The sequence below is a fragment of the Motacilla alba genome, chromosome 2, assembly GCF_015832195.1.
Source record: "Motacilla alba alba isolate MOTALB_02 chromosome 2, Motacilla_alba_V1.0_pri, whole genome shotgun sequence".
NCBI classification, from domain to species: domain Eukaryota; kingdom Metazoa; phylum Chordata; class Aves; order Passeriformes; family Motacillidae; genus Motacilla; species Motacilla alba.
In genome coordinates this window covers 151,223,134-151,246,665 of record NC_052017.1, presented here as the reverse complement: position 1 = coordinate 151,246,665, position 23,532 = coordinate 151,223,134, and the positions used below count along the sequence as shown (strand labels likewise).

Here is a 23,532-nt window from a genome sequence, read left to right as displayed (position 1 = left end):
TTTGGAAAACTGAGGCTGGAAATAGGAAAAAATGAGCTGAAAGCTGGGATAAAAGGGGCTGGAAATTGGAAAAAGTGGGGCTGAAATTGGGATAAAAGGGGCTGGAATTGGGATTAAAGGGGCTGGAAATTGGGGAAAAAGGGGCTGAAAGTGGGATAAAAGAGGCTGGAAAAAGTGGGGCTGAAATTGGGAAAAAAGGAGCTGGAATTTAGAAAAAGTGGGACTGGAATTTGGGAAAAAAGGGGCTGGAAATTGGGGAAAAAGGGGCTGAAATTGGGATAAATGGGGCTGGAATTTGGGAAAAGCAAGGCTGGAAATTTGGGAAAAGCAAGGCTGGAATTTGGGATAAAAGGTTTGGAATTTGGGAAAACTGGGGCTGGAAATTGGGAAAACTGGGGCTGGAAATTGGGAGAAACAGAGATGGAATTTGAGAGAAGTGGGGCTGGAAATTGGGATAAAAGGGGCTGGAATTTGGGATAAAAAGTGATGGAATTTGGGAGAAGTGGGGCTGGAAATTTGAAAAAAAAGTGGCTGGAATTTGAGAGAAGTGGGGCTGGAATTTGGGAAAACCAAGGCTGGAAATTCGGGAAAAAAGTTGGGATAAAAGGGCTGGAAAGTGGGGTAAAGGTTTGGAATTTGGGAAAACTGGGGCTGGAAATTTGGGATAAAAGGGGCTGAAATTGGGAAAAAAAGGTGATGGAAGTAGGGGGAAAAGGGGCTGGAATTGGGAAAAAAGGGGCTGGAATTTGGGATAAAAAGTGATGGAATTTGGGATAAAAGGGGCTGGAATTTGGGAGAAGTGGGGCTGGAAATTTGGGAAAAAAGAGGCTGGAATTTGGGAGAAGTGGGGCTGGAAATTGGGATAAAAGGGGCTGGAAATTGGGGAAAACCAAGGCTGGAATTTGGGAAAAGTGGGGCTGGAAATAGGGACAAAAGGGGCTGGAAATTGGGGAAAACCAAGGCTGGAATTTGGGAAAAGTGGGGCTGGAAATTGGGATAAAAGGGGCTGGAATTTGGGAGAAGTGGGGCTGGAAATTTGGGAAAAAAGGGGCTGAAATTGGGATAAAAGAGGCTGGAATTTGGGATAAAAGGGGCTGGAATTTTTGGAAGCCAGAGGCTGAAAACGGGGAAAACCGAGGCTGGGAGATGGCAGATTTGGATCATGCCGGGATCCGGCCCACAAAGGGTTAAAGGAGCCGCGTTTGGGCCCTTCCAGCCCAGCAAGGGTTAAATTCCCGAATTTCGGGCAGGAAAAGCTTTTTCCGTGTGGAAGGAATGACATCACCCAAAACATTGGAATGACCCGGAGCGAGCGGAAACTTTTCCTGATTTTTTTATATCCCTGCTTCTTTCTTTCTTTTTTTTTTTTAATATTCCACTTTTTTTTTAATATTCCTGCTTCTTTATGCTCCAGTTCTTTTTGTATTCCTCCTTTTTTTTTTTTAATATTCCACCTTTTTTTTATTCCTGCTTTTATTTTTGTATTCCTGGTTTTTTTGTATTCCTCCTTTTTTTTTAATATTCCACCTTTTTTATTCCAGCTTTTCGTTATATTCCTGCTTTTATTTTTGTATTCCACCTTTTTTTTTGTATTCCACCTTTTTTTTTTTTTGTTATATTCCTGCTTTTATTTTTGTGTTCCACCTTTTTTATTCCTGCTTTTCGTTATATTCCTGCTTTTATTTTTGTATTCCTGCTTTTATTTTTGTATTCCTGGTTTTTTTTTTTTTATTCCTCCTTTTTTTTATATTCCTGCTTTTTAAAATCCCTGCTTTCTGTTACGTTCCTGCTTTATAAAATTATTCCTGATTTTTTTATATTCCTGCTTTTTTTTACGTTCCATCTTTTTTTTTTTAATTCCTGCTTTTTTGTGCTCCTGCCCTTTGTTTTATTCCTGGTTTTTTTTAATCAAGATTCTTTTTTATATTCCTGGGTTTTTTTATTCCTGCTTTCTTATATTCTTGCTTTTTAATATTCCCTTTTTAAAAACATTCCTGCTTTTTAAAAAAATATTCCACCTTTTTTGTATTCCTACTTTTTTTTATATTCCTGCTTCTTTATATTCCAATTTTTATTCCTTTTTATTTATCTAAATTCCTGCTTTTTTAATATTCCACCTTTTCCTGTTCCTTGTTTATATTCCTGCTTTTTTAAATATTCCTGCTTTTTTTTTAATCTATTCCAGCTTTTCTTTATTCCTGCTTTTTTTTGTATTCCTGCTTTTTTATATTCCTGCTTTTTTATATTCCTGCTTTTTTATATTCCACCTTTTTCCTGCATTTTTGTTTAATTCCTGCTTTTTTTTCCTATTTCCTGGCTGGTTTTTATTCCTGTTTTTTTTTTATATTCCTGATTTTTTTAATATTCCTGCTTTTTTTGTATTCCTGCATTTTTCATATCCCTGTTTTTTTAAATATTCCAGCTTTTTTTTTTCCTTGCTTTTTGTTATATTCCTGCTTTTTTTTCCTTGTTATTTAAAATATTCCTACTTTTTTAACATTCCTGCTTTTTTTTATATTCCTGCTTTTTTCTCTCCCTCCTGGAAATTTTTCCGCTCCGTGCTGCCGGCTGGCCGTGGAATGTCTTCCCAAAAATTCCGGGTGGTGGGGGGAGTTTGATCCCAAATTCTGCACCTGAAATTCGGGAACGGGGAGTTCCAGAGGGTTGGGATTGCCATTCCCACATTCCCACATTCCCAAATTCCCCCATTGATTTCCCCATCCCCATTCCCCCATTCCCATCCCCATTCCCCATCCCCATTCCCATCCCAATCCCCATTCCCAATCCCCATTCCCATCCCCATCCCCATTCCCATCCCCATCCCCATTCCCATCCCCATTCCCATTCCCCATTCCCATTCCCCATTCCCATCCCCATTCCCATTCCATTCCCATTCCATTCCCATCCCATTCCCCGTTCCCATTCCCCATTCCCCATCCCCATCCCTATTCCCATCCCCATTCCCATCCAATCCCATTCCCAACCCCATTCCTATTTCCCACTTCCATTCTCCATTCCCATTCCCCATTCCCCCATAAATTCCCCCATCCCCATTCCCCATTCTCATCCCATTCCCATTCCCATTCCCATTCCCATTCCATTCCCATCCCCATTCCCATTCCCATCCCCATTCCCATTCCCACCTCATTCCCATTCCATCTCCATTGCCATTCCCATCCCCATTCCCATTCCCACCCCATTCCCATCCCCATTCCCATTCCCATCCCTATTCCCCATTCCCATCCCTATTCCCCATTCCCATCCCCATTCCCATCCCCATCCCCATTCCCCATTCCCCATTCCCATTCCCATCCCCATTCCCATCCCATTCCCATTCCATTCCCATCCCATTCCCCGTTCCCATTCCCCATTCCCCATCTCCATCCCTATTCCCATCCCCATCCCCATTCCCATCCCCATTCCCATCCCCATTCCCATCCCCATTCCCATCCCCATCCCTATTCCCATCCCCATTCCCATCCAATCCCATTCCCAACCCCATTCCTATTTCCCACTTCCATTCTCCATTCCCATTCCCCATTCCCCCATAGATTCCCCCATTCCCATTCCCCATCCCCATTCCCATTCCATTCCCATTCCATTTCCATTCCCCCATCCCCATCCCATTCCCCATTCCCATTCCCATCCCCATTCCCATCCCCGTTCCCATTCCCATCCCATTCCCATTCCATTCCCATTCCATTTCCATTCCCCATCCCCAATCCCATCCCCAATCCCATCCCCCTTCCCCATTCCCATCCCCATTCCCATCCCCAACCCCATTTCCATCCCCATTCCCGTTCCCATTATCCCATTCCCGTTCCCCATTTCCATTCCCATTCCCCATTCCCACTTTTTCACATTCCCATCCCATCCCAAACTCCCCATTCCCGGGATTTTCATCCCATTCCCATCCCATCCCATCCCAAACTCCCCATTCCCGGGATTTTCACCCCATTCCCATCCCATCCCAAACTCCCCATTCCCGGGATTTTCACCCCATTCCCATCCCACCCCAAACTCCCCATTCCCGGGATTTTCACCCCATTCCCATCCCACCCCAAACTCCCCATTCCCGGGATTTTCACCCCCGTTCCCATCCCGAACCGGGGGGCCCTGGAGCCGCTCCCGGCCGGAATTCCTGGCTGCTTTTCCAAGCTCCCACCTCATCAGGCTCCGGATTCTGGGAATGCGCGGAGGCAGCCGGAGCCTGTTCCGGGCCTCGGCATCGTTCCCCACAAACTCCGGGATTTGCTGCCCCGATTCCCGGGAATATTCACAGCCAGAAAACTCGGGGAAATCTCTTTTCCACTCCTCGATCCCGAATTCCCTCCCGCTGCCCAGCAGGGAGCATCCAGAGGGGAAACTTTGGGATGTGGATCCCACCCAGGACTGGCTTTGGCTCGGATGATCCCGCAGATATTTTGGGAAGATTCCTGGTTTTGCTGTGGCGACGGCCGAGTCCAGATTTAGAGCTCGGGAACGGGGAGGGGGGGAGGAGGTTCCTCTGTTTGGGTGGATTTTTTACGGATTTTTTATGGATTTTGATGGAATTTTTTAGCGCTGCCTTGACTGGAATCCATGTGGAGAGCTCCTGCCCGGGGATATTCCGGTGCCAGGCCCGGATCCCGAGGGAGCTCCGGAGGCGCCGGTGCCCGCTCGGATTCCTCGGAGCTCTCGTCATGGGGGTGGATCCGAGAGCAGCGGGAGCTGCCCGGAAATTCCAGTGGAAAACAGCCCCAAATTCCACTGGAAAACTGCCCCGTCACCCTCATTTCCCTGGTTTTCCCGATTTTTCTGGGATGTGGAGGTGGCCGGGCGAGCTGGGCATGGAATTCGTTATCCCGAGGTTGGATTTTGGGAATGATTCCCTGCCTGGCACAAAGCCCTCGTCCCTGGGGATTGGGTTCCCTGCGGATGTGGCACTTGGGAATGTGGCCAGGCCTTGGCCAGGGGCTGGGATTGGGCGGCTCCCGGGGCTTTTCCAGCCTCTGGAATTCCAGGATTCCATCCATGGAATTGTGCTCCCGTGAGGTTTTCATAGGGAAAACAGAAGGAGCTGAGCCGTTCCCAAACCATTCCCAAACTTCTGCAAAATGGGATCAAGTCCACAGGGAAAAAACCCCCGGATAATCCCAAATCCAGACCCTGGCTGATCCCATTCCCTTGGGATGGATTTATCCAGGAAAACCAGAGCTGGGAGCGTGATTTTGTGGGATTTGGAGGAGGGAAGGAGCTGTGGGATTCATCCCGTTCCTGGTGGGATGTGATAATCCCCGGGATTCCAGCTCCAGCAGGAATTCCCAGGGGTTCAAATCCAGCCAGGAGGGTTTGGGAATTCCTGGGAAAAGGCAGGAGCAGGGCAAGGATCATCCCGGGAAGGAGCCAGAGCTGGAACTGTGGATTTTCCCTCGGGAAATTGCGGGAATTCCCTGCGGGAATTCCCTCCTCCATTTCTGTATCCCAGGGCTCTGCCTCTTCCCAGGGAATCTTTGGGAATCTCCGAGTCCTATCCCTGCTCCCTGTCCCTCCCAGGCCTCCCGGATTTCAGGACAGTTCGGATTCCTCTCTCCTCATCCAGGAGCACAGCTCGTCCCAAAAAAACAGCTCCGGCCTGAGCTGGGATTCCTGGAAAAACTCTGGAACAAAACAATCCCTGGCAGAGGCCGGGAGATAGCGAGGGCTCGGAGCTGCCGGCGCAGCGCGGCCGCCCCAGCAATTCCCAAACAATTTTCAGCAATTCCCAGCAATTCCCAAACAATTTTCAGCAATTCCCAGCAATTCCTAAACAATTTTCAGCAATTCCCAGACAATTCCCAGCAATTCCCAAACAATTTCCAGCATTCTCGGGCCGGGATCCGGCCCTGGCACTGGCCCAGGATCGTCCCAGGATATTGGGAAGTTCCCTGCCCGTGGAATGGTTGGGATGGGATGATTCCCTGAAATCCCTTCCTGGCCAAAGCATTCCAGGATCCCAAGGCCAGGATCCCATGGGCAGGATCCCTCTCCAGGATCCCATGGACAGCGTTCCATGGCCAGAATTCCATGGCCAGTATCCCATGGCCAGGATTCTAAGACCAGGATCCCAAGGCCAGAATTCCAAGGCAGAATTCCATGGACAGGACTCCTCTCCAGGATCCCATGGACATAATTCCATGGACAGGATCCAATGGCCAGGATCCCTCTCCAGGATCCCATGGACAGGATCCCAAGGCAGAATTCCATGGACAGGATCCAATGGCCAGGATCCCTCTCCAGGATCCCATGGACAGGATCCCAAGGCAGAATTCCATGGACAGGATCCCATGGCCAGGATTCCACATTTGGGAATACAGGGCTGATCCTGGAGTGTTTGGGAATACAGGGCTGGAATTCTGGAGTGTTTGGGAATACAGGGCTGGAATTCTGGAGCATTTGGGAATACAGGGCTGGATCCCTGGAATGTGTTTGGGAATACAGGGCTGGAATTCTGGAGTGTTTGGGAATACAGGGCTGGATCCCTGGAATGTGTTTGGGAATACAGGGCTGGATCCCTGGAATGTGTTTGGGAATACAGGAATGGATCCCTGGAATGTGTTTGGGAATACAGGAACGGATCCTGGAGTGTTTGGGAATACAGGGCTGAATCCCTGGAATGTGTTTGGGAATACAGGGCTGGATCCTGGAGCATTTGGGAATACAGGGCTGGATCCCTGGAATGTGTTTGGGAATACAGGGCTGGATCCCTGGAATGTGTTTGGGAATACAGGGCTGGAATTCTGGAGTGTTTGGGAATACAGGAATGGATCCCTGGAATGTGTTTGGGAATACAGGGCTGGAATTCTGGAATGTGTTTGGGAATACAGGGCTGGATCCCTGGAATGTGTTTGGGAATACAGGGCTGGAATTCTGGAGTGTTTGGGAATACAGGAATGGATCCCTGGAATGTGTTTGGGAATACAGGGCTGGAATTCTGGAATGTGTTTGGGAATACAGGGCTGGAATTCTGGAATGTGTTTGGGAATACAGGGCTGGATCCCTGGAATGTGTTTGGGAATACAGGGCTGGAATTCTGGAGTGTTTGGGAATAAAGGGCTGGATCTTTTGAGTGATCCAAATCCCCGGAATGCGTTTGGGAGCAAAGGGCCAGATCCCTGGAATATATCGGGAGCCAAAGTTTGGATCCTTGGAGCGTGTTGGGAGCAAAGGGCCGGACCTCTGGAACATGTCCAGATCCCTGGAGTGTTTGGGAATAAAGGGCCGGATCTTTGGAGCGTGTCCGGAGCCAGGGGTCGGATCCCTGGAATGCGTCCAGATCCCTGGAGCGTGTCCGGAGCCAAGGGCCGGATCCCTGGAATGCGTCCAGATCCCTGGAGCGTGTCCAGCTCCCGGAGCGTGGCCGTGGCTTTGCTCCGGAGCCAAATCCCTGGAACGGCTTTTCCCGGCTCCCGCTGCTGCTCCGGCGGCTGCCAGAGGCCACGGCCCCGCTCCTGGCCCTGCTTCCCTCCCTCCCTCCCTCCGTCCCATTATCCCATGGATCTCATCCCAATCCCATCCCATGGAACTCTTCCCATCCCCTGGATCCCATCCCATCCCATGGATCCCGTCCCATCTCATCCTATGGATCCCATCCCATCCCATGGATCCCATCCTATGGATCCCATCCCATGGATTCCATTCCATCCTATCCTATGGATCCCATCCCATGGATTCCATCCCATCCCATGGATCCCATCTCATGGATTCCATCCCATCTCATTCTATGGATCCCATCCCATGGATTCCATCCCATCCTATGGATCCCATCCCATGGATCCCATCCCATGGATTCCATCCCATCCCATGGATCCCATCCCATGGATCCCATCCCATCCCATGGATCCCATCCCGTCTCATCCTATGGATCCCATCCCATCCCATGGATCCCATCCTATGGATCCCATCCCATGGATTCCATTCCATCCTATCCTATGGATCCCATCCCATGGATTCCATCCCATCCCATGGATCCCATCCCATGGATCTCATCCCATGGATCCCATCCCATGGATCCCATCCCATCCCATGGATCTCATCCTATGGATCCCATCTCATGGATTCCATCCCATCTCATTCTATGGATTCCATCCCATCCCATGGATCCCATCCCATGGATCCCATCCCATGGATTCCATCCCATCCCATGGATCCCATCCCATGGATCCCATCCCATCCCATGGATCCCATCCCGTCTCATCCTATGGATCCCATCCCATCCCATGGATCTCATCCCATGGATCCCATCCTATGGATCCCATCTCATCTCATCCCATGGATCCCATCCCATGGATCCCATCCCATCCCATGGATCCCATCCTATGGATCCCATCCCATGGATTCCATTCCATCCTATCCTATGGATCCCATCCCATGGATTCCATCCCATCCCATGGATCTCATCCCATGGATCCCATCCCATTATCCCATCCCATCCCATGGATCTCATCCCATGGATCCCATCTCATGGATTCCATCCCATCTCATTCTATGGATCCCATCCCATGGATTCCATCCCATCCTATGGATCCCATCCTATGGATCCCATCCCATGGATTCCATCCCATCCCATGGATCCCATCCCATGGATCCCATCCCATCCCATGGATCCCATCCCGTCTCATCCTATGGATCCCATCCCATCCCATGGATCTCATCCCATGGATCCCATCCTATGGATCCCATCCCATCTCATCCCATGGATCCCATCCCATGGATCCCATCCTATGGATCTCTTCCCATTCCTTCCTATGGATCCCATCCCATCCCAAGGATCCATCCTATGGATCCCATCCCGTCCCATGGATCCCATCCCGTCCCATGGATCCCATCCCATCCCATGGATCCCATCCCATGGATCCCATCCCATCCCAAGGGTCCCATCCCAATCCCATCCCAGCTGCTCCCAGCTCCCTCCTGGCTGGAGCTCAGCTTCCCTGGGCTCTTTTCCTTGGAAAAGCCGTTCCCGATGGCCCTTCCCTTCCCAGCCAGGGCATTCCACGATCCCGGAATCTGCCAGATCCCAAAAATCTCCCTTGGATTGGCTCCTGGGGGGCAGTGGGGCCCTGTTTTCCTAAACCCTTGGAATGCTGGCAGGGAAAACCCAGCGGCCCTGGAAAATCCTTCCTGGGACTGGGATGGGGAGCAGGAGAAGGAGGGGTTGATCCGTGGATTTGGGATGGAGCCATGGATCTATGGATGAGGAATGAGGGATGGATCCCTGGATTGAGGGATGGATCCATGGATCTATGGATGAGGAATGAGGGATGGATCCATGGATTGGGGATGGATCCATGGATTGAGGGAAGGATCCATGGATCCATGGCTCTGGGGTGAGAGATGAGGAATGAAGGATGGATCAATGCACCTCTGGGATAAGAGATGGATCCGAGGATCCATGGATGAGGGGTCAGGGATGGATCCATGGAGCTGTGCTGGGATTGAGGGATCAGGGATGGATCCATGGAGCCGTGGCTGTGGATCAGGGATGGATCCATGGAGCCGTGGCTGTGGATCAGGGATGGATCCGTGGAGGCGTGGCTGTGGGTGAGGGATCAGGGATGGATCCATGGAGCCGTGGCCGTGGATCAGGGATGGATCCATGGAGCCGTGGCTGTGGGATTGAGGGATCAGGGATGGATCCATGGAGCCGTGGCTGTGGATCAGGGATGGATCCATGGAGCCGTGGCTGTGGATCAGGGATGGATCCATGGAGCTGTGGCTGTGGGTGAGGGATCAGGGATGGATCCATGGAGCCGTGGCCGTGGATCAGGGATGGATCCATGGAGCTGTGGCTGTGGATCAGGGATGGATCCATGGAGCCGTGGCCGTGGATCAGGGATGGATCCATGGAGCCGTGGCCGTGGATCAGGGATGGATCCATGGAGCCGTGGCCGTGGATCAGGGATGGATCCATGGAGCCGTGGCCGTGGATCAGGGATGGATCCATGGAGCCGTGGCTGTGGATCAGGGATGGATCCATGGAGCCGTGGCTGTGGGATTGAGGGATCAGGGATGGATCCATGGAGCCGTGGCTGTGGATCAGGGATGGATCCATGGAGCCGTGGCTGTGGGATTGAGGGATCAGGGATGGATCCATGGAGCCGTGGCTGTGGATCAGGGATGGATCCATGGAGCCGTGGCTGTGGATCAGGGATGGATCCATGGAGCCGTGGCTGTGGGATTGAGGGATCAGGGATGGATCCGTGGAGCCGTGGCTGTGGGATTGAGGGATTGAGGGATGCAGGTGCGGCCCCACCGGGACGCGGGGGCCGCTCCACCCCCGATCCCGCCGGGAATGGCTGCTTTGATCCCGATCCCAGCTGGCCGATCCCGGGATTGGAACCAGCTGGGAAAAGCCCCGGGGAAGGGGGAATTGGGGCAGCCTGGGAAGGGGGAGCCGGCCCCGCGTGTCCCAGCCCCGTTATCCCATCCCAGTTATCCCGGTGCTTATCCCAGGTGTTATCCCAGTTATCCCATTGTTCATCCCGCTCTCCCCTCCCCCTGCTCCCGCCGGAGCTTTTCCCAGGTTTTTTTTTTATTCCCTTTTCCATCCATAACTTTAACGAGCGGAGCCTGCTCCGAACGGGAGCGCTGCTTTTGTGGGAGGCTCTTCCCGAGGGCCTCGGGAAGGGGGGTCTGGAATTCCGGCGGCTCCTCCGGAAGCGGCGGCGGCTGCGGGGGCCCCCAGTCCCAAATCCGGGTGGCCACGGAGCCCTCGGGTCCCTCGGATCCTTTGGATTCGCCTCCAGAGCCGGGGCAGGGACCTGTCCTGGAAAATTCCTCGGGAATGGAGCTGGGAATGTGCAGGAACAGCAGGGAATTCCAGGAGACCCCAGATCCTTTTCCAGGGGGATCCAGGAGAATTCCAGATCCTTTTCCAGGGGATCCAGGAAAATCCCAGAGCCTTTTCCAGGGGGATCCAGGAGAATTCCAGAGCCTTTTCCAGGGTTTTTCTGGGAGAGCTGCAGAGGGGTTTGGGATGCAGGCTGGAGGGGTGGGAAACAGGGAATGGCTTCCCATGGAAAACTGGGATTTTGGGATGGAATTCCCAGAGAATCCAGGGCTGCCAAAGGGGGATCCCTGGAAGAGCAGGAGGTGTCCCTTGGGAATGGGATCATCCCTGAAATCCCCTCCATTCCCACCCCATTCCCAGATTGGCCCCTCCAGGAGGGAGTTCCCAGGGAATCCCACCCCGGCCACATTCCCACCCCCCTTATCCCAGATTTTCCTCTCTCATCCCAGAATTCCCAAGGCTTGGGATGGAGGAGAATCCTCCCCATTCCCGGGAGCCCAAACATCCCAAAATTCCTTAGTTTTGCCCCAATTCTGGGAAGAAAGGGAAATTCCAGAAGTTCTGGAGCTGGGAATGCAAGATTGCTGCTCTTGCAGGAGAATTCCAGAGCCTTTTCCAGGGGATCCAGGAGATCCCAGAACCTTTTCCAGGGGATCCCAGAACCTTTTCCAGGGGGATCCTGGAGATCCCAGAACCCTCCCAGGAGATCCAGGAGAATCCCAGAGCCTTTTCCAGGGGATCCCAGAGCCTTTTCCAGGGGAGATCCCAGAGATCCAGAGCCTTTTCCAGGGGGATCCCAGAGATCCCAGAACCTTTTCCAGGGGGATCCAGGAGAATCCCAGAGCCTTTTCCGGGGGATCCAGGAGATCCCAGAGCCTTTTCCAGGGGATCCAGGAGATCCCAGAGCCTTTTCCAGGAGATCCCAGAACCTTTTCCAGGGGGATCCTGGAGAATTCCCAGAGCCTTTTCTGGTGGATCCAGGAGAATCCCAGAACCTTTTCCAGGAGATCCCAGAACCTTTTCCAGGGGGATCCAGGAGAATCCCAGAAACCCTCCCAGGGTATCCAGGAGAATCCCAGAGCCTTTTCCAGGGTTTTTCTGGGAGAGCTGCAGAGGGGTTTGGGATGCAGGCTGGAGGGATGGCAATCAGGGAATGGCTTCCCATGGAAAACTGGGATTTTGGGATGCAATTCCTGCCTGGGCTGGATATTCCCAGATTCTCCCATCCCAGGAATTCCCAGTTTGGATCCCCCCGGGATACTGGGAAGCCTCGCAGGTTCCTCCCAGCCCGGGAAGGGCAGAATTCCAAGGAAAAAAAAGGGGGAGGGGGCGGTTCCTGTGCCCCCCCAGGCCGGGAACGGCTCCCGAGGTGTCGGGAATGGAAAAGTCGGAGCGAGAGGGGAAGGATTTGCCAGGAGCCGAGGCCGGGTCGGGAGCCAGCAGCACGCCAGGAATCTTGGATCGGGACGGGGAAACTTTTTCCACGGGCAGGAAAAGGAGCACGGAAAGATCTGGGGCTGGCTGGAAAAAAAAAAATATCCGAATTTATCCCGGGATATTCCCAAAGAGGGGCGACAGAGATGGAGCCGGGATTGGGCCACACCGGGGGGGGATATCCGGGATTTTTGGGAATTTTGAGGGGTTTTTAGGGAATTTTGAGGGATTTTAAATGGAATTTTTAGGGGATTTTCAGGTGGTTCTTAGGAGGTTTTGAGGTGGGTTTTTTTAGGGAATTTTGAGGTCTTTTTTTTTTGGGAATTTTCAGGGTTTTTTTTTTTTAAATGGGTTTTTGAGATTTTTTTAGGGGATTTGCGTGGGGTTTTTTTAGGGAATTTTGGGGCTTTTTAAATGGACTTTGAGGGTCTTTTAAGGGAATTTTCAGAGTTTTTTAAAATGGATTTTTGAGATTTTTTTAGGAGATTTGAGGGGGTTTTTTAAAATGAATTCTTGAGGGGTTTTTTTAGGGAATTTTGAGCTTTTTCAGGGAATTCTGAAGGTTTTTTCAAAATGGATTTTTGAGGTGTTTTTTCAGGAGTTTTGGGGTGGTTTTTAGGGAATTTTGGGGTGCTTTTTAAGGGAATTCTGAGGTCGTTTTGTAGGGGTTTTGAGGTGTTTTTTAAGGGATTTTTGGGGTTTTTTTTTAGGGGAATTTGGGGTGTTTTTAAGGGAACTTTGTGGTGCATTTAAAGGGAATTTTCAGGGTTTTTTTTAGGGAATTTTCAGGGGTGTTTTAATGGATTTTTGGGGTGGTTTTTAGGGGTTTTGAGGTGTTTTTTTGTGGAGTTCTGAAGTGTGTTTTTGGGGAATTTTCAGGTGTGTTTTAGGGAATTTTGAGGTGTGTTCCTAGAGGATTTTTGCGGTGCTTTTTTACAGGATCTCGAGCTCTTTTCTTAGGGAATTTTGACGTCGCTTTAAGGGAATTTTGTGGGAGTTTTTAGGGAATATTGAGGGGGTTTTTAGGGAGTTTTTGGGTGTTTTTTTAGGAGTTCTGAAGTCTTCTTTAAAAGAATTTGGAGGTGTTTTTTCTTGGGAATTCTGAGGTGTTTTGTAGGGGATTTTGAGGTCTTTTTCTGGGGAATTTTGAGGTTTTTTTGTGAGTTTTGAGGTCTTTTTAATGGAATTTTGAAGCCTTTTTTTGGGAATTTTGAGGTGTTTTTTTAGGGAATTCTGAGGCGGTTTTCACCGGATTTTGAGGTGGTTTTTTAGGGAATTCTGAGGCGGTTTTCACAGGATTTTGAGGTGGTTTTTTTGGGAATTTTGAGGTGTTTTTTAGGGAATTTTGAGGTGGTTTTCTCAGGATTTTGAGGTGGGTTTTTTTTGGAATTTGAAGGCTTTTCCATGGCAGGTGTTGCAGATTCCCAGCCGGGCGTTATCCCAGGAATCCGTGGTGATTCCTAAACCTCAGGGTGAGCACCCGGCCTGTCCTGGGGTGGGATCTCATCCCAAATCCCGCAGTTCTGGGGGGGAATCCTGGAATTTTCCAAGTGGGATCACTGAGATTCCATCCCAAGGCAGAGCAGCCTCCCAGGAAAAAATGGGGGATTCCCAGGAAAAATGAGAATTCCCAGGAAAAATGAGAATTCTGGGGAAAAATGGGTATTCTCAGGAAAAACAGGTATTCTCAGGAAAAATGAGAATTCCCAGGAAAAACAGGTATTCCCAGGAAAAATGAGAATTCCGGGGAAGAACAGGTATTCCAGGGGAAAATGGGTATTCCCAGGAATAATGAGAATTCCAGGGAAAAACGGGTATTCCAGGGAAAAATGGGTATTCCCAGGAAAAACGAGAATTCCCAGGAAAAACGAGAATTCCCAGGAATAATGAGAATTCCAGGGAAAAATGCATATTCTCAGGAAAAACGAGAATTCCTGGGAAAACTGAGTATTCCAGGGAAAAATTGGTATTCCCAGGAAAAATGGGTATTCCCTGGAAAAACGAGAATTCCAGGGAAAAATGGGTATTCCCAGGAAAACCGGGTATTCCCGGGGTCAGGTGGAATTCCAGGTGAATTCCTGAGTCCCTCCGGGCTCGGCCCCGTTCCCGCTTTTCCCGCTGGATCCGGGAGCCCCCGCACGGCCGGGGGGGTCCCTCCCGGGGGGTCTCTCCCGCTTTTCCAGGAGCCCCTCCTAAACCAGAGCTCCGGCTGGACTGCGATTCCCGGCTGGAATTCCATTCCCGGCTGGAATTCCATTCCCGGCCGGAGCCGCAGCGGTTCCCCATCGTTAACCCGAGGAGTTCTGGGGCTGGGAGCCGGGAATTCCACCTGGAATGCTCCTGGGATGAGGGGAAAGCTGGGAATTCCTCCTGGAATGCTCCTGGGATGAGGGGAAAGCCGGGAATTCCTCCTGGAATGCTCCTGGGATGAGGGGAAAGCCGGGAATTCCTCCTGGAATGCTCCTGGGATGAGGGGAAAGCTGGGAATTCCTCCTGGAATGCTCCTGGGATGAGGGGAAAGCCGGGAATTCCTCCTGGAATGCTCCTGGGATGAGGGGAAAGCCGGGAATTCCTCCTGGAATGCTCCTGGGATGAGGGGAAAGCCGGGAATTCCTCCTGGAATGCTCCTGGGATGAGGGGAGAGCTGGGAATGTGCAGGGGAGCCGGGAATTCCAGCTGGAATGCTCCTGGGATGAGGGAAAGCTGGGAATTCCAGCTGGAATGCTCCTGGGATGAGGGGAAAGCTGGGAATTCCAGCTGGAATGCTCCTGGGATGAGGGGAAAGCTGGGAATTCCAGCTGGGATGCTCCTGGGATGAGGGGAAAGCTGGGAATTCCAGCTGGAATGCTCCTGGGATGAGGGGAAAGCTGGGAATTCCAGCTGGGATGCTCCTGGGATGAGGGAAAGCTGGGAATTCCAGCTGGAATGCTCCTGGGATGAGGGGAAAGCTGGGAATTCCAGCTGGAATGCTCCTGGGATGAGGGGAAAGCTGGGAATTCCAGCTGGAATGCTCCTGGGATGAGGGAAAGCTGGGAATGTGCAGGGGAGCCGGGAATTCCGCCTGGAATGCTCCTGGGATGAGGGGAAAGCCGGGAATTCCAGCTGGGATGCTCCTGGGATGAGGGAAAGCTGGGAATTCCAGCTGGAATGCTCCTGGGATGAGGGAAAGCTGGGAATGTGCAGGGGGAGCTGGGAATTCCAGCTGGGATGCTCCTGGGATGAGGGGAAAGCCGGGAATTCCAGCTGGAATGCTCCTGGGATGAGGGGAAAGCTGGGAATTCCAGCTGGGATGCTCCTGGGATGAGGGGAAAGCTGGGAATTCCAGCTGGAATGCTCCTGGGATGAGGGAAAGCTGGGAATTCCAGCTGGAATGCTCCTGGGATGAGGGGAAAGCTGGGAATTCCAGCTGGGATGCTCCTGGGATGAGGGAAAGCTGGGAATTCCAGCTGGGATGCTCCTGGGATGAGGGAAAGCTGGGAATGTGCAGGGGGAGCTGGGAATTCCAGCTGGGATGCTCCTGGGATGAGGGGAAAGCTGGGAATTCCAGCTGGAATGCTCCTGGGATGAGGGGAAAGCTGGGAATTCCAGCTGGGATGCTCCTGGGATGAGGGAAAGCTGGGAATGTGCAGGGGGAGCTGGGAATTCCAGCTGGGATGCTCCTGGGATGAGGGGAAAGCCGGGAATTCCAGCTGGAATGCTCCTGGGATGAGGGGAAAGCTGGGAATTCCAGCTGGGATGCTCCTGGGATGAGGGGAAAGCTGGGAATTCCAGCTGGAATGCTCCTGGGATGAGGGAAAGCTGGGAATTCCAGCTGGAATGCTCCTGGGATGAGGGGAAAGCTGGGAATTCCAGCTGGGATGCTCCTGGGATGAGGGGAAAGCTGGGAATTCCAGCTGGAATGCTCCTGGGATGAGGGAAAGCTGGGAATGTGCAGGGGGAGCTGGGAATTCCAGCTGGGATGCTCCTGGGATGAGGGGAAAGCCGGGAATTCCAGCTGGAATGCTCCTGGGATGAGGGGAAAGCTGGGAATTCCAGCTGGGATGCTCCTGGGATGAGGGGAAAGCTGGGAATTCCAGCTGGAATGCTCCTGGGATGAGGGAAAGCTGGGAATGTGCAGGGGGAGCTGGGAATTCCAGCTGGGATGCTCCTGGGATGAGGGGAAAGCTGGGAATTCCTCCTGGAATGCTCCTGGGATGAGGGGAAAGCTGGGAATGTGCAGGGGAGCCGGGAATTCCTCCTGGAATGCTCCTGGGATGAGGGGAAAGCTGGGAATTCCAGCTGGGATGCTCCTGGGATGAGGGGAAAGCTGGGAATGTGCAGGGGAGCTGGGAATTCCAGGAGATCCCAGAGCCTTTTCCAGGGTTTTTCTGGGAGAGCTGCAGAGGGGTTTGGGATGCAGGCTGGAGGGATGGGAATCAGGGAATGGCTTCCCATGGAAAACTGGAATGCTGGGATGCAATTCCCAGAGAATCCAGGGCTGGAACACCCCAGGGTAGCGGGAGCTGCCCCATGGGAATGGGATCATCCCAAACCAGTCTGGAATCCCAGGGGATCCCTGGGGGTGTCCCAGGCCAGGCTGGAGCATTCCGGGATCACGGGAAGTGTCCCTGTCCATGGAAATCCCGTGTGTGGAGCTGGGAAGATCCAGGTCCAGCCTTCCCTCCCTCCTTCTGTCCATCCCGGAATTCCGGGAATCTCTGTGTCCATGCTCCGCTCTGGGATCCTTCCCTGGGAAGAGACCCCCCCCCCCCCCCCCCCCCCCCAAACCCCTGGAAAGCTCTGTTCCGGAGGGAAACTGAGGCACGCGGAGCAGGTGGCTCCAGCATTCCAAACCCTCCTTCCCTGGCTCATCCCATGGGATCTCAGGCTCCGGGACACACATTCCCAGCCCCTTTCCCAGCTCCCCACATCCCATTTCCCCATATCCCATTTCCCATATCCCTTTCCCCACATCCCCGTCCCCAGCTCCCCAATCCCATTTCCCCTTTTCCCCACATTCCATTTCCCCAATCCCATTTCCCATATCCCTTTCCCCATCCCATTTCCCAGTTTCCCAATCCCATTTCCCAGTTCCTCACATCCCATTTCCCCAGTCCTGCTTTCCATATCCCATATCCTCATCTCCAGTTCCCCATATACCCATAATCCCTTCCCCCATATCCCCATATCCATTTCCCCAATCCCATTCCCCTGTTCCCTGCATCCCATTTCCCATTTCTTGGTTCCCCATATCCCTTTCCCCACATCCCATTTCCCATTTCCCAGTTCCCCATTTCCCAGTTCCCCACATCCCATTTCCCCGTCCCATTTTCCCATTTCCCCACATCCCATTTCCCATTTTCCCAGTTCCCCACATCCCATTTCCCATTTTCCCATTTCCCCACATCCCATTTCCCATTTTCCCAGTTCCCCACATCCCATTTCCCATTTTCCCATTTCCCCACATCCCATTTCCCATTTTCCCAGTTCCCCATTTCTCAGTTCCCCACATCCCATTTCCCCATATCCCATTTCTCATTTCCCCATTTCTCATTTCCCATTTCCCCATATCCCATATCCCAGTTCCCCATATCCCATTTCCCCTTTTCCCCACATCCCATTTCCCCAATCCCATTTCCTATATCCCTTTCCCCATCCCATTTCCCAGTTTCCCAATCCCATTTCCCAGTTCCCCACATCCCATTTCCCATTTTCCCAGTTCCCCATTTCCCAGTTCCCCACATCCCATTTCCCATTTTCCCAGTTCCCCATTTCCCAGTTCCCCACATCCCATTTCCCCGTCCCATTTTCCCAGTTCCCCACATCCCATTTCCCATTTCCCAGTTCCCCACATCCCGTTTCCCATTTTCCCAGTTCCCCACATCCCATTTCCCCACATCCCATTTCCCATTTTCCCAGTTCCCCACATCCTGTTTCCCCACATCCCATTTCCCATTTTCCCAGTTCCCCACATCCCGTTTCCCATTTTCCCGGTTCCTCACATCCCATTTCCCATTTTCCCAGTTCCCCACATCCCGTTTCCCATTTTCCCAGTTCCCCACATCCCATTTCCCCATTTCCCATTTTCCCCGTTTCCCCATATCCCGTTTCCCATTTCCCCACATCCCGTTTCCCATTTTCCCAGTTCCCCATTTCCCATTTTCCCGGTTCCCCACATCCCGGTTCCCCACATCCCGTTTCCCCGTCCTTTCCCGGCCTCTCCATTCCCGTTCCCCCGTTTCCCGGGGACAGAACCTCTCCGCGGGGGCCCGGAGAAGCCGGGGAGGCGCAGGAAAAGCCGGGAACGATCCCAAATCCCCGAAATCAATCCGGGAGCCAGCGGAGCGGGATTAGGGCTCGCCGGGGGCCCGGGCGGGAACAGAGCCGGCATTGTAACCCGAGCTCATCCAGGGAAAACCGGGAGAGCGGGAGAGGGAGCCTGACCCCGGCATCCCGCGGGAGCCGGCAACGAGGAGCGAGTGAAGAATTCCAGAGGCGGATTTGGCTTCCTGCTCCCGCCGCAGACGGACACGGGGGAGGCGGCGCGGGGCCGGCGCTTCCCGGCGCTCCCGCCGCACCTGGAGCGGCCTCGGGAAGCGCCTGGAGAGAGAGCGGGGAGGGGGGCGCGGCGCCGGGGGGAAAAAAAAAAGAGGGAAAAAACCGGGAAAAGCGGGATGGAAAACGGCGGGGAGCGCGGTGCCCGGGATTCTGGCACCGCCCGGCTTGTCCGGGATGCGCCCCCCGGGGTTTTTTGGGATCGGGTTTTTTCGGGATGCGGTGGGGGGGCGATTCCCAGCTGGCAGGCATTGGCGAGGAGGGGGAGAGCGCTGGCAGGGAATAAATCAGGGATCACAGGAGGGGTCACATGTGGTTCCCGGCAGGAATTGCAGGTGCGGGCCGGGAATGGCCGGGAGCAGCTGCTGATGGATCAGGTGGGAGCCTGGCAGCTCATTCCAGGGGCCGGGAATGGCCGGGGATTGGGAATTATGGGGGCTGGGAGCCACCGGGAATGGGGGCTGGGATTGGGAATGGGGGCTGGGATTCACTGGGAATGGTCAGGAATTAGGAATGAGAGCTGGGGTTCACTGGGAATGGGGGCTGGGATTCATTGGGAATGGGGGCTGGGAGTCACCAGGAATGGGGGCTGGGGTTCATTGGGAATTGGGGCTGGGACTGGGAATGGGGGCTGCGAGTCATTGGGAATGGCCAGGAATTGGGAATGAGAGCTGGGGTTCGCTGGGAATGGGGGCTGGGATTCATTGGGAATGGCTGGGGTTCACTGGGAATTAGGAATGGGATTCACTGGGAGTGAGGGCTGGGAGTCACTGGGAATGGTCAGGAATTAGGAATGGGGACTGGGATTCACTGGGAATGGGGACTGGGGTTCACTGGGAATGGTCAGGAATTGGGAATGGGGACTGGGATTCACTGGGAATGATCAGGAATTGGGAATGGGGACTGGGATTCACTGGGAATGGTCAGGAATTGGGAATGGGGACTGGGATTCACTGGGAGTGGTCAGGAATTGGGAATGGGGACTGGGATTCACTGGGAATGGTCAGGAATTGGGAATGGGGACTGGGATTCACTGGGAGTGGTCAGGAATTAGGAATGGGGGCTGGGATTCACTGGGAATGGGGGCTGGAAGCACTCCAGGGGTGCCAGGGACTCCTGGAAACTTTGGGATGGATGGGATTTAGGGATTGTCCCATTCCGTGGGCAGGGACAGCTCCGGTATCCCAGACTGCTCCAGCCTGGCCAGGGACAATTCCTGGGGTGTCCAGGGAATCCTGGAATGGTTTGGGATGGACAGGATTTAGGGATTGTCCCATTCCATAGGCAGGGACGGTTCGGCTATCCTGGGATGCTCCAGCCTGGCCTGGGATAATTCTGGGGTTGTCCATGGAATCCTGGAATGGTTTGGGATGAATGGGATTTAGGGATTGTCCCATTCCATAGGCAGGGACGGTTCGGCTATCCTGGGATGCTCCGTCCTGGCCTGGGATAATTCCAAGGGTGTCTGTGGAATCCTGGAATGGTTTTGGTTGAAAGGGATTTTAGGGATCATCCTTTCCCAGCCATTCCATGGGCAGGGACAGCTCCTCCTAACCCGGGATGTTCCAGGGCTGGAGCAGACTCGGATTCTTTGGGAATTCCATCCCAAAATCCCAGTATTCCATTGGAATCCAATATTCCCTGGGTGCTGTCCGTCCAGCCTGCATCCCAAACCCCTCTCCAGCTCTCCTGGAATATGGAAGGGTTTTTTGGGAATTCTGGCAGCTGGAGGAGCCTCACCTTCCCGGCACGGTGGGATTTAGGAACACTCGGATCCATATCCCACCCCTGGCACCCCCAGAGCCGCCCAGAGGGGGATTTTTGGGAATATTCCCCCTGGAATTCCGGGCTGGAGTTGCCATTCCCAGCTGGAATTCCCATCCCTGTGGATGTGGGATGGGGACAGGGCCGGGATGGAATCCCCATTCCCTGGATTTCCCATCCCTGTGGATGTGGGATGGGGCCAGGATGGAATCCCCATTCCCAGGGGTTTTCCCTGATTCCCTGGATCGGGAGGGGCCGGTGGCCCCGGGCAGCTCCATGGGGACATTCCAGAGGCTGATTCCCGGGGCAGTCCTGCTGGATCTGCCTCGGGAGCGGGGAATGAGGCAGAATCCTCTCCCAGGAATCTCCAGGCTGGCCAAAATTCCCAGTTTGGAGCTTCCTTTCCCAGTTTGGGTCTCCCGGGCCCGCAGGGAAATCGGGAGCAGCTCCCGGCCCTTGGAGCGAGCCCGGGATGGCCGCGGATCCCAAAATTCCTCCGCCGCGGAGCCATCCCGGGCCGCGGGCCCGAATTCCTGAATTCCTGAATTCCAGGAGCCGGGCTGGCAGCGGGAGCGGGCTCGGGGCCAATCCCGCGGGAGCCAAGGCCGGGACGTGCGGATCCAGGAGCCTCCGCTGATTTCATGGAGCAAAAATGTCCCGGAAAATCCCGGGCCAGGCCCCGGCGGGGGCAGGGATGGAGCCGGGAATGAGCCGGGAATGCTCCCGGGATAGGATGGGGAAGCTGGGGAAGGGCCAGGAGCTGGGAAAAGGGGGACAGGAGCCCCTCGGGATCTGTGGGATCAGGGAATGCTGCAATTCCCGTGGCATTGCCGGCCGGATCCGGAGCCTTTTCCCTGCTCCAGCTGAGCCCGGGGGGAGCAGCCAGGGCTGGGAACAGGGACAGGACCAGAGGGAACAGCATCGAGTTGGGATTTTCAGGAATATACCCCTGGAGAAGGCTGGAATTCTGGGCTGGAATCCCCATTCCCAGCTGGAATCCCCATCCCGTGGGTGTGGGACGGGGACAGGGCCAGGATGGCTTTGGGAGGCTCCAGAGGCTTTTCCAAGCTCTGCAATTCCCTGATTTTCTTCCCGTGGACCCATCATCCTTTTCCCAGGAATCCTCCTCCCCCTCCAGCCCTCCCCTCATTCCCAGTCCCCCTCGGTGCCACCGCCTTTGGATAATCCATGGGAATCACTTGGGATCGGGGGATCAGGGAATCCCATGGGAATCCTGATCCTGGGGCTTATCCCGGTTCTCTGCTGGATCTGAGTCTTGTCCCAGTTCTGTTCCCAATCCCGGTTCTGTTCCCAGAGCCCATCCCGGTTCTGTTCCCAGAGCCCATCCCAGTTCTGTTCCCAATCCCAATTCTGATCCCAGAAGCCCATCCCAGTTCTGTTCCCAATCCCAGTTCTGTTCCCAATCCCAATTCTGATCCCAATCCCAGTTCTGATCCCAGAGCCCATCCCAGTTCTGATCCCAATCCCAGTTCTGATCCCAATCCCAGTTCTGATCCCAATCCCAGTTCTGATCCCAGTTTCCTCCCCCTCCTGGTGCCCCACATTCCAGGCCTTTCCCTCAGCACACGGATTTGGGAACATCCCGTTGCCTTGGGATCCGCAGGGGGAACTTTGGGAAGTGCTGGAGTTTGTTTTGCCAAGTTTTCCCAAATTCCTGGTTTTTACCTGCTCCTTCCAGCACAGGGAATGTCGGGGGTGGCCAGGAATAACCTGTGGGGAAGGGGAAGGGAAAAAGGAAAGGGGAAAGGAAAAGGGAATAGGGAAAAAGGGAAAGGAGAAGGGGAAGGGGGGAAAAAAAAGGGAAAGGGGAAAGGAAAAGGAAAAGAGGAAAAGAAAAGGGAAAGGAGAAAGGAAAAGGGAAAATGGGAAAAGGGAAATGGGGAAGAAAAAGGGAAAAAGGAAAAGGGGAAAGAGGGAAAGGGGAAAGGAAAAGGGAATAGGGGAAAAGGGAAATGGGGGAAAGGAAAATGGGGAAGAAAAAGGGAAAATGGGAAAGGGGAAGGAAAAGGGGAAAGGAAAAGGGAAAGGGAATAAGGGGAAGGAAAAGGGAAAAGGGAAGGGGAATAAGGAAAAGGGAAAAGGAAAGGGGAAAGGAAAATGGAATGGGAAAAGGAAAAAGGTAAAGGGAAAAGGGAAAGGGGAAAGGAAAAGGGAAATGGAATAGGGGGAAAGGGAAAAGGGAAAGGAAAAGGGAATAGGGGAAAAGGGAAATGGGGAAGAAAATGGGAAAGGGGAAAGGGAATAGGGAAAAAGGGGAAAGGGAAAGGGGAAAGGGAAATGGAATAGGAAAAGGAAAAAGGGAATAGGGGAAAAGGAAAATGGGGAAGAAAAAGGGGAAAGGAAAAGGGAAAGGGGAAAGGAAAAGGGAAAGGGGAAAGGGAATAGGGAAAAGGGGAAAGGGGAAAGGAAAAGGGAATAGAGAAAAAGGGGAAAGGGGAAAAAGGGGAAAGGGGAAAGGGGAAAAAGGGAATAGGGAAAAGGGGAAAGGAAAATGGAATAAGAAAAGGAAAAAGGGAATAGGGGGAAAGGGAAATGGGGAAGAAAAAGGTAAAATGGGAAAGGGGAAAGGAAAAGCGAAAGAGGGAAGAGGGGAAGGGAAAAAGGAAAGAGAAAGGAAAAGGGGAAAGGGAAATAGAAGGGAATAAGGGGAAAGGAATTCCCTCAAGGATCATGACCCAGATTCCTGATTATTGACACAAATTCTGGATTTAATTAATTCCCACATCAACAACATGAAATTCCAGCATGTGATTGATAATTCCCAAAAAATGCAGCCCCCCGCACCCCGCGCTCAGGGATCGGTGCTGGGATCCTTTCTGGGATCAGTTCCGGGATCAGTTCAGGGATTGATTCCGGGATCAGTTCCGGGATTAATTCCAGGATCAGTTCAGGGATCAGTGCCGGGATCAGTTCAGGGATTGGTTCTAAGATCAGTTCCAGGATTAATTCCAGGATCGGTTCCGGGATCA

The 23,532-nt window shown here is 53.0% G+C and overlaps 1 protein-coding gene across 1 annotated transcript in view; it reads left to right on the top strand.

Annotated features, from left to right (window-relative positions):
- Positions 1 to 23,532, top strand: part of BOP1 (BOP1 ribosomal biogenesis factor) — a 74,414-nt gene that overhangs the window by 9,532 nt on the left and 41,350 nt on the right. The gene's annotated exons all lie outside the window — the stretch shown is intronic.